At 35.2% G+C, this 12,241-nt stretch overlaps 10 non-coding genes across 10 annotated transcripts; all 10 read right to left on the bottom strand.

Annotated features, from left to right (window-relative positions):
- Positions 1-10,574: 10,574 nt before the first annotated feature.
- Positions 10,575-10,647, bottom strand: TRNAM-CAU (transfer RNA methionine (anticodon CAU)). The gene has a single exon. It is a non-coding gene; the product is annotated as a tRNA-Met (tRNA).
- A 23-nt stretch (positions 10,648-10,670) lies between these two features.
- Positions 10,671-10,743, bottom strand: TRNAM-CAU (transfer RNA methionine (anticodon CAU)). The gene has a single exon. It is a non-coding gene; the product is annotated as a tRNA-Met (tRNA).
- A 23-nt stretch (positions 10,744-10,766) lies between these two features.
- TRNAM-CAU (transfer RNA methionine (anticodon CAU)) lies at positions 10,767-10,839 on the bottom strand. Its single transcript has one exon. It is a non-coding gene; the product is annotated as a tRNA-Met (tRNA).
- A 23-nt stretch (positions 10,840-10,862) lies between these two features.
- On the bottom strand, positions 10,863-10,935 carry TRNAM-CAU (transfer RNA methionine (anticodon CAU)). The gene has a single exon. It is a non-coding gene; the product is annotated as a tRNA-Met (tRNA).
- Positions 10,936-10,958: 23 nt separating this feature from the next.
- Positions 10,959-11,031, bottom strand: TRNAM-CAU (transfer RNA methionine (anticodon CAU)). The gene has a single exon. It is a non-coding gene; the product is annotated as a tRNA-Met (tRNA).
- A 23-nt stretch (positions 11,032-11,054) lies between these two features.
- On the bottom strand, positions 11,055-11,127 carry TRNAM-CAU (transfer RNA methionine (anticodon CAU)). The gene has a single exon. It is a non-coding gene; the product is annotated as a tRNA-Met (tRNA).
- A 23-nt stretch (positions 11,128-11,150) lies between these two features.
- On the bottom strand, positions 11,151-11,223 carry TRNAM-CAU (transfer RNA methionine (anticodon CAU)). Its single transcript has one exon. It is a non-coding gene; the product is annotated as a tRNA-Met (tRNA).
- Positions 11,224-11,342: 119 nt separating this feature from the next.
- On the bottom strand, positions 11,343-11,415 carry TRNAM-CAU (transfer RNA methionine (anticodon CAU)). Its single transcript has one exon. It is a non-coding gene; the product is annotated as a tRNA-Met (tRNA).
- A 23-nt stretch (positions 11,416-11,438) lies between these two features.
- On the bottom strand, positions 11,439-11,511 carry TRNAM-CAU (transfer RNA methionine (anticodon CAU)). The gene has a single exon. It is a non-coding gene; the product is annotated as a tRNA-Met (tRNA).
- A 119-nt stretch (positions 11,512-11,630) lies between these two features.
- Positions 11,631-11,703, bottom strand: TRNAM-CAU (transfer RNA methionine (anticodon CAU)). The gene has a single exon. It is a non-coding gene; the product is annotated as a tRNA-Met (tRNA).
- Between the last annotated feature and the right edge of the window lie 538 nt (positions 11,704-12,241).

Raw genomic sequence — 12,241 nt, 5'->3', positions numbered from 1 at the left:
TACAACACCACATCTTAATTTTAATTTCAATGCTATGATTTATTACCATTTAAACTGGAAATTTTAGTAATAAAGTAATGTTTGCGAATTGTTCGTCCCAAATTACACTGTAAAGGTACCTTCTTACTAGGCATCATAAAGAAAGATTTACGCGCTTACCTATTAACATCAACTAGAGTTTATAAAATAGAAAAATAAGACATTAAAAAACAATAGTATAGCAGAAAGTTTACGTTACGTTTATTTTATAGGGAAATATTTACAAATTACTTACACGTACTGAAGCCGAAACAATTCGTCGAAATCACTATACTAATTAAGAAAACACTATTTTTAACTTTCATTGTGTTATACTTATTGCTTAAAGCAAACTAAAGACTATCCTTAAACATTTAAGTATAAAAAACCTTATTAAGAATGATTTTTAAATAAAATTATTGATGCATCGATTTATCAATGTATATGCTATTAATTTGTGCTTAACCTTTCAAGTTTAAAATTACATTTCACAATTTATATACAATGAAAAGAAAACAATCACTGAAACTGAAAAATGAAAATCGTTATTGACAGATTGCAAATGTTGCTATAACTACTACATATAATATAAACCATTTATACTATTAGAACTGTATGAACTCTATAAAAAACATGTAGTAAAAAGAACTTTACATTTTTTAATTTTTTATCTTCAGTGATAAAATTAAAATAGTTGTTTTTGAGAGTTACAACAGATTAAATATCAACCCGTAAATTATTGGAAATAAACTATATGTGCCCATAGCAAAAACATATATTATTCTAAGTACCACTTTTTTGAATTAATCAACAATAACTTAAAACTCTTTTATTAAATACGTAACTTTTTTATTTTAGAATGATAAAAAGGTTTAAAACTTGTACCTTAATTTCTCCTCAACTTTTTTTATTAATTTTTAAAAGTGACATTTTAATTTTTGAAAACTATTTCTCTCCATATCTATTCAAAGTATAAACTATCTTTTATAATATTTTAATTAAGCTCTGTTATACCAGGTGATTGATTGTAGAAGTAAAGGTTTTAAAGTTGTGAACGTATAGTTGATTTGTCAGCAAAAAGCTTTAAAGATTTCGGATATTACCCTGTATAAAACGATTACTCTGAAATATGTTTCATTAAATAAGTTTTTAATGTGACAGACTAATAACTTCTGTCAGTCCAAAGTCTGCAGGGATCTGTCCCACATTTGAAATAATTATTTTTAATATGTGGTAAATCGAATCCTGAAAACGGTTTTTACGCATTAGATTATACATTATTTTTAAAACCTGTGATTTTTGGATAGGGACACAACATTTATTAAATGACGGCAAATCAGTTACATATTTACTAATTTAAAGCTTTTACAACTATAGCCAATTATTATCTATTATCAAATATGCTGCATACCCAATCCAAAATAAATATTATGAATAATTAAATACTACTTTTTTAATTGATAATGATGCCAGTATACAAAATAATCTTAAAAAAAGATACATATATAATTTAGTTAATGATATGGTTAGAAAATTGTTAGTTGGGGAATATTTTTATATTTCTTTTTAATTTTTCTTCAAGAGAAGCTGTTAATACCAAAATAATGATTGTACTCCGGGGCTTTCAATGGTTCCAATTAAGTATAATGAGACAAAATTCTATCTCCTTACAATGTTTTATTGCAACGAAGCAGACTAACAGCGAAGCATTTTAGTATTTTAACGTTCATTTTCTATTACAGAATATTTTAAAGTGTTATTGTTCATAAAATGTTTTAGCTGTTATATGAATTTATTAATACCATAACGTTCTTCCTCCTACAGATTGACTTGAAATTAATTATCTATACATTATATTGTTCCTGCCGAAAATATAAAAGTTTTTTTTTTACATTTAATGTGTCATTGCGGAGTGGTAACCTAATTTATAGGAAATATAATTATAAGAGTTTGTGTGTGAGTAAAAATAAATGAACGTGTGATAATTTTTTATATTACATAATATTTATAAACAATTAAAGACAGCACAGATAAAAAATTAAGATAATTACTACGTAGGCAACCTATGGTAAACCATGCATAACCATTTAATGAAATAATATGCATAGAAAATTTGGGACTTATGATCTAACCTTGGATTCTAAATTTCTGCAACTCTCCAAAACATGTAAAAATATTTGAGAACCTGACTTTTAAAATGGAACATGTGCGGTAAAACTAGAAAAATAAAAATAAGTAGAGTTAATGTAGAAGAAGTATTAGAAAATTATAAAAAATAGAGATAAATAGTGTGCCACAATGCCATCTGTTAATTGTAATTAGGAGATAATTTAAGACAAATACGGGTTAAAAAATGGATATTATAATAAGACAGTGATTAGAGAAATAATGTAAATAGATTAACATTTAGCAATAAGTAATCTGGGTAAATAATAAGGGAGTAATTATTAATGTAACCAATATAAAAGATCTTTGCCATCTGGTAGATTACAGGTGTCCTAAATAAAAAAAAAACAATATAAACAGTTATACGCTACTTTTGTTTAAAATGTTCGGATGACATTGACATTAGAATGAAAATTAAAAATATGATATAAAAAACAAAAGTTTTTACTTTATATCAGATATATGTCATATATGTTTAATTAAATTAAATTTTTAAAAAAGATCAAACACCTACAAAAAAAGACAGACTAGAGAATATACTTAAATCCTTCATTAAACTTCATAATTATGTCTTTTAAAATATTTTTACTAAAGCATGTTTACTTTTAATCTTTTCGTTACTAGCGCCAGAGTAAGCCGGCTTCTACCTTGTAATATGGGATTATGTGTTGCCTGTTTTAAGATTTATCACAACTAAATAAATTACTATGAATTATTCTAAAATCTATTTTTAATTAATATACCAGTAAAATATTTAAGTTTGTAACGCAAATGGGAAAATTCGAACATCAGCTTACCGCCATGCAATGTGCACACTTCGCGTGTCAGTAGCGTCACTTCGGCGGAACGGACTGCGGTAAGAAAAGGTTTAAAAAGATGGGTTTTTGAAGTAGTTTTAACACATTACTCATCCCCTGCAGATTGCACATCGATTAGATTTTAGGAGTAGCAAAGTCAGTTCGAACTGTTGTTCTTGATATAATGCATTGCAAAATCCAATAGCTGTTTATATACCCACAATAATATTACCAGAAAGAGTTCAGACAGTTGCACGCGAGTATGATGATAGTTCTAATTATCGGTATAAATATGGACAAAGGGTCTCCTTCTTCTCGTCGAGGAGTTCCAAGCCCTCACGTAATAATTTGCGAATTTGCTGTTGTGCTGATGGTCAGGGCCAGTTGTTCGGTAGGTATGCAGCTTCTACTATGACAGATACAGGGTTAATATATACAGCCTTAATCTGTGTTTAGCACTAATCAGTGTAACTAAAAACTCCTGAGGATGCCTCGTGGAGGGGTGAAACACGTGTTGAGAGTGATTTAACGGTGGTAGTTGTGTAATTCGCATTATTTGCCGCATGCGCATTTATCAGCGGGCTGATGGGCGGTGTACTTTATTGCACGACTACTACTGCATTGGCGGAAGTAGCTGTATATTCGTCCTTTTCTTACTTAGGATGGACTTCCGCAAAATGACGCCTGAATCCGTTAATACTAAGGGCTAAAACTCCACAGTTTTCTCATGACACCTTTTGTCGAACAACAATAAACAAATTCCAAAAATCTAACTCATTGTAATAAAAATACCCTTGGTCTTATATTATTTTCATAACAATCATCTTTTTAGACCTGCATGTAAAAAGAGATGATTTCTCTGATGAATGATTGAATATAGAGAATTAAGCTACAGATTTCCATTTACACCTATAGCCAATTGTACGGTTTATATGAGTTATAGATTAACATGATACTCTCTTTTTCTTCTTCCTTCCGTTTTCCCTTTATTTGGGGTCGGGTCTCCTTATCAATTTGCGCCAGGCCACTCTATTCTGGGTTGTCTCTTCATCAAGTTGAAGGGTTTCCAGTTCCTTTCCGATATTAGACCACCACGTAGCTTTGGACGCCCTCTCCCTCTTGGGAATTCTGGGAGGCTTAAGGCAGTTTTTACCACGTGATTAACATGATACTATAAATGTAAATTAATATTTTGCACGAAAACATTAATGTTTCGCCTGAAATGTTTGGATGAGATAATGAAAAGGTTTTTGTTGCCTTAAAAAGGTGCGAGGCTTGAAACGGCTTGCCTTTCACTCGTACCTGCCTGGCTTCCAATTACGCAGCTCTATAATTATCTTAATTAAGGCGAGCATTCGGTAAGGAGACTACTTGCTTTTTGTCGTCTTTAAAATTCTTAATTCAACTTATAACTTGAATGAACTTCACACTGTGATGTTGTCAAAATTTAAATTCTAAAGAAACTTTTCGTTCATATTCAGAGGTAATCAGCGCTGACAACTTTAACGGTTTAAGGGAAAGATATTTGCCGAAGTAATTATATCGTATAGATATGTTTAATATAATATTTACTTAAGAATACGTACACGTGTACAAGTTTTAAAATCGTATGGTTGTTGACGATTAATTGTTTTGTAGAACTTGTTGCAAGAAAACAAGTCGTTGGCAGCACAAACATAGTGTTTATTTCAGAACGTTGGAAAGGGATCCTCTGTTTGATCACTCATAATATGTCAATTATATTGTCCAATAAGCTCTCAACTGTTAGGTTATACCAATGGGAACAGTATATCTGCCCGAGGACACGGACCTATTTACGGTAGGTCTTGCTTCCACAGTCTCTGACAGCAGTACTCTTTAATATGAGCAACCCGTGCGCGTACGCACCACCTGACTCTCTAAGTAGGTAGTTGTAAGATTCACTCACCCCTTATATGTCACCAAGAACGCACCGACGATTTGATCCTCGTGACCAGATAAGCTGGCTCTGGCTGGCTGGATTGGTACCGGAGTTATTGGTCATACTTTTTTCCGTGTTTCATCACGAGATCTAGCCTAAAATACACCCGGCTGAGTAGGGTATTATCTAGAACAGTGATTCCCAAAGTGGTCTACATCGACCCCTAGGGGTTTATGACAACCTTTTAGGGATCTACGTCAGCGAAAAAAATTTTGGAGTCCATGAAATGAAAAAGGGGGTCCACGATCACTATCGTGTCGTGATCAGTGTATGTACACTGATATACATATATCACTATACTATACATGTATACACTGATAGTACCTATTTACTTACATCATACTATCTTATAATATCAAAACATTTACATTATTCATAAAAGTACCTATGAAGTAAAACATTTATTATATATGTTTATAAAATTGTGTATGTTGTAGGATGTTGGTATTCGCTTTGTGGTCGCAATACATTTTGAATATACACTAAACTTCACTACAGTTAGAAATTTACAGGAAATCAATATCAGGTAAAAGATCTACGATAGAAAAAAGTTTGTGGAACTCTGATCTGAAGAATAAAGGAGGTATGTATGGTATGTTGATCACGCAACTGCTCGAGCTGCGGCAGCCTGCCGCCTGCCAGCCAGCAAGCTACGTCTTACGGTCGTCCCCTACTGCGCGATCATCCACCATGCGGTCACCAACACCTCTGATGACAACCACTCACTCCACCGACTTCGAATGGTCAGTTAAAAATCAAACCAGGTAAGCGAACATGTCTTACGTCTGGAGCAAACGACATTGCCATTATGAATCTGACACCAATGACCAGCACTGCTCATTCAGGTGGGCAACTAACCCCTGTAGTACTTTCGTCCAAACAACCAGATCACAAGATCCGGTTATCAGCCGACTGAGGCCGTGTTTCTTCGATTGGAAGCACGCTAGAATTTATTAAGCACAGGCTCTGCCAAAAGACGTTATTATAAAAGTATGTTCAAGATAAAAATTTGATCAGTTTGGAAATGAATTGTATTAATTTTAGAGGAAATTTTATTCGTTGTACAATTATCAAAGAAAAATTACTAACCGAGTCTTTTGTTAGTTCTTCTTAGTAGGTGGCGCGTTATGCACTAACTTAAACTTAAATTTAAGCTGGCATTTGAATTATCAATTATTGAAATGTTTACTTATCTATTTTAAAGTATTCACAAGATAATTAATTCTATGTGCGGCCACTTACAAAATTGTCAGGACTTTCATTCGCCGTGCCATCCTGGGATTAAGAAAAATACTCGAGTTTCCAGACTAAGCGACAACATTACGATAAACTATATTCAAAATGTGGTCAGGTCATATATCACAGATGAAGCTAACCTCTTATCATATTAGATATAAGACTTGATATAGTTTCTTTCACAGCTTTTTCTAGCGTTAACGCTTTCCGAAATGGTTGTTTCAGACGGGTAGCATTGCGCTGAGAGTATATACGTGGTACCCTACGCCCGCCTTCTGCAGCGAGGCTTCGCTGAAATGCCCAGATGTCGATCTCTCCCACCAACGCGTGGGTCTAAGTAAATAAAAGTAGCACCGAATACACGCGCACCTTCTCCTAGATATAGTAGCTTGTGATATAGTATAGTTAGTTTTTGTATTATTTAGTTTTAGTATGTATTTAAGTCAGTGTTAATAAATCTACGTGTTTCTCCGCTGTATCGTTATGCAAGTTTTTTTTGAAAGCAAACCCCGCGTGTCATGCTACAGTCCACTAAATATTGGACTAGATTACTACGACTAGCAAGCGAAATTAGTCAATTCAGCTACATTTAGCGCTCCGCCGCCTCAAATTCAGTATATACATCATCATCATGATTTTTAAACACAAAGTTTCTGAAATTTTTAAAACAAGTTATAGGAAGTCATGTTTCAGCGATTTGTTACAGCTCTGAATGGATTTAACCAAAAGTAAAATATTAAGAATATAATTGTATATTATTAAGCTTTTACCACGTGTCTAAAGCTTTAGAGAAAGCGCTGAGAAAGCTCTTTAAAACTAAAAGCGAACTTGCAAAATATAGTAAAGGTCAAAGGCGTACTAATGTTTCTTTTATGTAACGAAGTAAAAGGCTTGCGGGCAAACCTTTTGACAAAATGCTCTGGTAATGGTACGTTATATGCAAATAAAAAGTGTAGCATGTAAACCTCTACGTCCTTTGCATTTAAAACCAAAGATGTTAATTAAATAAGATATAGTAGCAACCTCCTTGAAGATATTGTTAACCTCTTTGGTGGAGCGTGATTTGAATATTAAAAAAATGTAAAATCCTTTTTAATTTACATTTTATTAAAAAATTCTTGAATCATTTTTATTAAAACAATTGCAAAACAAAACAATAACTAAACACCGATTATTCGCAACTTAAATCACTAGTGAAATATAAATAAACAGATTTTATTATCCGTGATACTTTTGGTCATAGTAATAAGGATTCATTTTTATATATAAATCGGACATAAGAATAAGAAGTCTTTAAAAAGTATGATGTTAGAAACTTCGACTTAACTAACATAATTTCGTCAGTGTATCCAATACTACAGTTTCGACGTACATTCGTATATTCGACTAACTACGTAATGTCTTCACTAATCAACGTGACAACTTCCTTGTGCCGTTAATGCGTTTGAGGGGTGGTCGTTAGTACGGGCCCCTCGTCCCGTAATAGATAATTCGATGTAAAGAAAAACGTTTGCCGGATAGTTAAACTTATATAATATCACAGAACAATAAATCTCAATCTGAGTTACAAGTATTTCTTTTGTTGAACAGCGGTTGAAGCGACACGTCCGCTCGGCACGGCGCGTCCGAGAGAGAGCGAGTTATACCTAGTATAAGAAGGGGCATGCCAAAAACAGATGCGTTTACAGATAATAAATTTGGATGCGTTCTAATGAACGCCACACGTTTATTATTTATAACTCTCAAAAAGTTTGTGGATATCATAATCATTGTGGCGCTTTTCGGTGGAGGCCTAAGCTTGCTTTAGGTATCTAAAGGCTAACGTTAATGAATGAACAAGTTTAACAACACTTGTATAATAATGTATGTATTTTTCTTTATCATGCTATAACTTGAGCGACTTAAGCGATCACATTCATATTTTATTTAAGTTTACTCATTGAATTATTTTTGTTGAAGTAGATGATGCCCGGAGGCTTTTACAGCTTCGACGGTATTGATTTCACAGAACGGAAGGGTCCTCCATATTTATACAGATATAAAACCTTGGAACCAATGTTCAATCAATAAAATTCGTCAGCCAATCACAACTTAAGATACAAGAAGTATTGTAGAGCACTCTTTTACGCTCGATATATAAAGAATTATATTTCTATGGGATTCCCCTTTTCGATACACCATTGACGATGACGTAAAAATAATTCTATTACAGCTTACATTTGCAATTTTGATAGATAAATCTCAAATCAGTCAACTTTGCATCTTAGATACTGCAGGAATTTGAAAAATGATTTGGTCATCAATGTTATACAAAAGTATATATAAGCATTCGTCATAACGGTCATTAAAGTTTACTTCCATTAAGATAGAGACATTTCTATTCATAAAAAATATAAGAAAGAATTTAAAATTCTTTTTCACCATTTATAGTTTCTCGAGTTGCGGCTTTGAGCCAGTTGACGCGGTGATGGTAGGTCCCCACTGGTAGCGGACAGCGCAAGATCGGTCATCGTTACCACTTTTATGTAATCCAACGCTTTGCAGTTAGCGGAAATCGGCTGAAAAGCAGAAGGATAATTACCGATACTTGATAAAGAAACCAAACTTAGCCTTCGACTTAACAATACGCAGAATTAACAACAACTGTATTATTTAGAATTAAAACAATCCAAATTAAGCATAATAACTTTATGTTAAAATCGCTATGGGCCATAAAATTTATATGAATTTTATCGCCTATAGCCAGAGAAGATAAACATTTCTGTTTATAATAACAATGATTGTATATATATATACAAAATTTAAATGAAAAATTATTTTCTGTTAATTAATTCAACGTTCTCAGGGATTTCTATGTAATTTTATCTCGAATCTTAATAGCAAAGTTGTTTACTATTTCAGACCGCAAGACTAAATATCCCTGAAAGAACGCTTTACGCTTAAATATTCTATCATGTTTGAGTTTGTACACACTAATTGACTGGTTGAGTTTTAAAAAGCATAATAAACCTTGTATAATAAACCGCGTTCAAGCGAGGGCGGTCCGGAGAGGCCTGTGTCAATTACGACTGCCGAGTAGTCCTCACTTCGTGCTACATATACTACACCCCACTCACAACACTATACACATATACGGGTATAGTAACAGCGTGTGGACATCTTCATCGTAACTGGGAAACGATTCCCGACGTAAAATTTTTAGTCCGTGGACCTCTGTTTTCACGGGCTCAATTTCTATGAAGCTGCACAAAGCCTAAACCGGCTAGCAGCATAACTTCTAGTATATCAAAAGCAAATTCACTTTGGTAAAACATGGTCTTGATTGTAAATATTAACCTTCATTATCATCATGCTCCATATCAGCTGAAAACTTGTTTATAAGTAGTGGAAATCCTAAAGAATTAATGCACAAAGTGTTAATTATGTAAATGTGTTCCGAGAATCGTACCTGCGACCTATAATCACAAGCTTCTACTATTGGACTACTATTTTATTGTTAAAATTTGCTGACAAATAAACTATTCAGCATTTTAAAACATTTTTACAAGTTGTGAATCATGTGACTACTCTCTTGTCTTTCCATGTTAAAACTGAGGAGATTCTTGTGAAAATGCAGTCAAATAGTGAGCAACAGTGACTTCTTGAGTTACTGCATCAATCCCAATCATGAGAAGGACTCACCTCTTGAGGGCAGAGAGTTAAACATGATAATTTTTTGAATTAAGAATTGTTTTGGGATCAAATGAGATTAATTTAGAACTTGACACACCTTTCGAGTGTATATTAAGTAAGACGTACAAACTACAATTATTTAAATTAATAAACAAAACCTTTGAAGCCTTCATGTTGCGCAGTGTTAGCCACTACGGCCTTAATACTTTTATGTGAAATTATTCTTGCGCGTTCAAAATTCAAATTTGAACGACGGCTCTAATTCAGAAATCAATAGTGACGTGACTGCTGTTGCTCTAGTCGTGTAAATTGTAAATACTCTTTGGATATATGTGAATATATCTTCTTCGATCACACTTGCTTATTTATCATCTTCCTCCGCTTTCTCTTATTTACAAGCATTTATGTTAAATCTAAATTTTAACATCTACCAGAGTCTATCTTAGCGGAACACGAGTTCAGCTTTTGGATAGTGTCTCTAAATTGGCCTTCGTTTTCGTAATAAATTAAATGAATAAACATGTATGAAAATAGTCTGTTTAGCTGTAGTCAGTTTATAAATTACTCGAATCAATGTGTGTGGTGAAATTTTAGTTTTCTAGCTTATATTTAAAAAGTTACAAAAATATTGCCCGGGGTGAGGATCGAACTCATGACCTTAAGATTATGAGACTTACGCGCTGCCTACTGCGCCACCGAGGCTTGTTCACTAACGACAAAAACATTGCCCCGGGTGAGGATCGAACTCACGACCTTAAGATTATGAGACTTACGCGCTGCCTACTGCGCCACCGAGGCTTGTTCGCTAACGACAAAAACATTGCCCCGGGTGAGGATCGAACTCACGACCTTAAGATTATGAGACTTACGCGCTGCCTACTGCGCCACCGAGGCTTGTTCGCTGACGACAAAAACATTGCCCCGGGTGAGGATCGAACTCACGACCTTAAGATTATGAGACTTACGCGCTGCCTACTGCGCTACCGAGGCTTGTGCGCTGACGACAAAAACATTGCCCCGGGTGAGGATCGAACTCACGACCTTAAGATTATGAGACTTACGCGCTGCCTACTGCGCCACCGAGGCTTGTTCGCTAACGACAAAAACATTGCCCCGGGTGAGGATCGAACTCACGACCTTAAGATTATGAGACTTACGCGCTGCCTACTGCGCCACCGAGGCTTGTTCGCTGACGACAAAAACATTGCCCCGGGTGAGGATCGAACTCACGACCTTAAGATTATGAGACTTACGCGCTGCCTACTGCGCCACCGAGGCTTGTTCGCTGACGACAAAAACATTGCCCCGGGTGAGGATCGAACTCACGACCTTAAGATTATGAGACTTACGCGCTGCCTACTGCGCCACCGAGGCTTGTTCGCTGACGACAAAAACATTGCCCCGGGTGAGGATCGAACTCACGACCTTAAGATTATGAGACTTACGCGCTGCCTACTGCGCTACCGAGGCTTGTGCGCTGACGACAAAAACATTGCCCCGGGTGAGGATCGAACTCACGACCTTAAGATTATGAGACTTACGCGCTGCCTACTGCGCCACCGAGGCTTGTTCGCTGACGACAAAAACATTGCCCCGGGTGAGGATCGAACTCACGACCTTAAGATTATGAGACTTACGCGCTGCCTACTGCGCCACCGAGGCTTGTTCGCTGACGACAAAAACATTGCCCCGGGTGAGGATCGAACTCACGACCTTAAGATTATGAGACTTACGCGCTGCCTACTGCGCTACCGAGGCTTGTGCGCTGACGACAAAAACATTGCCCCGGGTGAGGATCGAACTCACGACCTTAAGATTATGAGACTTACGCGCTGCCTACTGCGCCACCGAGGCTTGTTCACTGTCGACGAAAACATTGTATGTATATTTAAACTATTTACATTACTCTGGTTATTTTTTAAATTAATTAATTTATTTATTTTCATTGTTTTTCCTATTACTTTTTTCAGATTTACCTAAAGGTTTGGTGATACTACTCATCAGTTACCCCTCTATTCTCTCTGGTCACTTTAAGGTTCTAGAACGGTAAGCACAGTGTAAGATCTGCTCACAAGGTAGATAGACGAGCTTCTTATGATCATCAGAAAACACTGGATATAGGCTACTTATAAGTTGTCTTATTGGAAATCTACGGGCAGGCCCATATCTTTGAATGAACGTCTTACAGCTGAAGTAATGATGATGACGATGATGGCTTCGCAAGTGGTTAACTGGTAGAGAAAGCTTTCGGCATCAAATTCACCGTTGTACTTTGTATAATATAAGAAGTGTGACCCTCACTGATAAAGGGATACGCCGATTCTGCCGTGGAAGTCTTACCACTGAAAGGTGATGAACTAAGATTTTATTTTTTGAAATTGAAAATCGAGAG

The sequence above is a fragment of the Battus philenor genome, unplaced genomic scaffold (genome assembly GCF_028537555.1).
Source record: "Battus philenor isolate CCGP_79_NKW_IND1 unplaced genomic scaffold, ilBatPhil1.0.hap1 SCAF_21, whole genome shotgun sequence".
Lineage (NCBI taxonomy): Eukaryota > Metazoa > Arthropoda > Insecta > Lepidoptera > Papilionidae > Battus > Battus philenor.
This window is presented reverse-complemented; position numbering and strand designations above follow the sequence as displayed.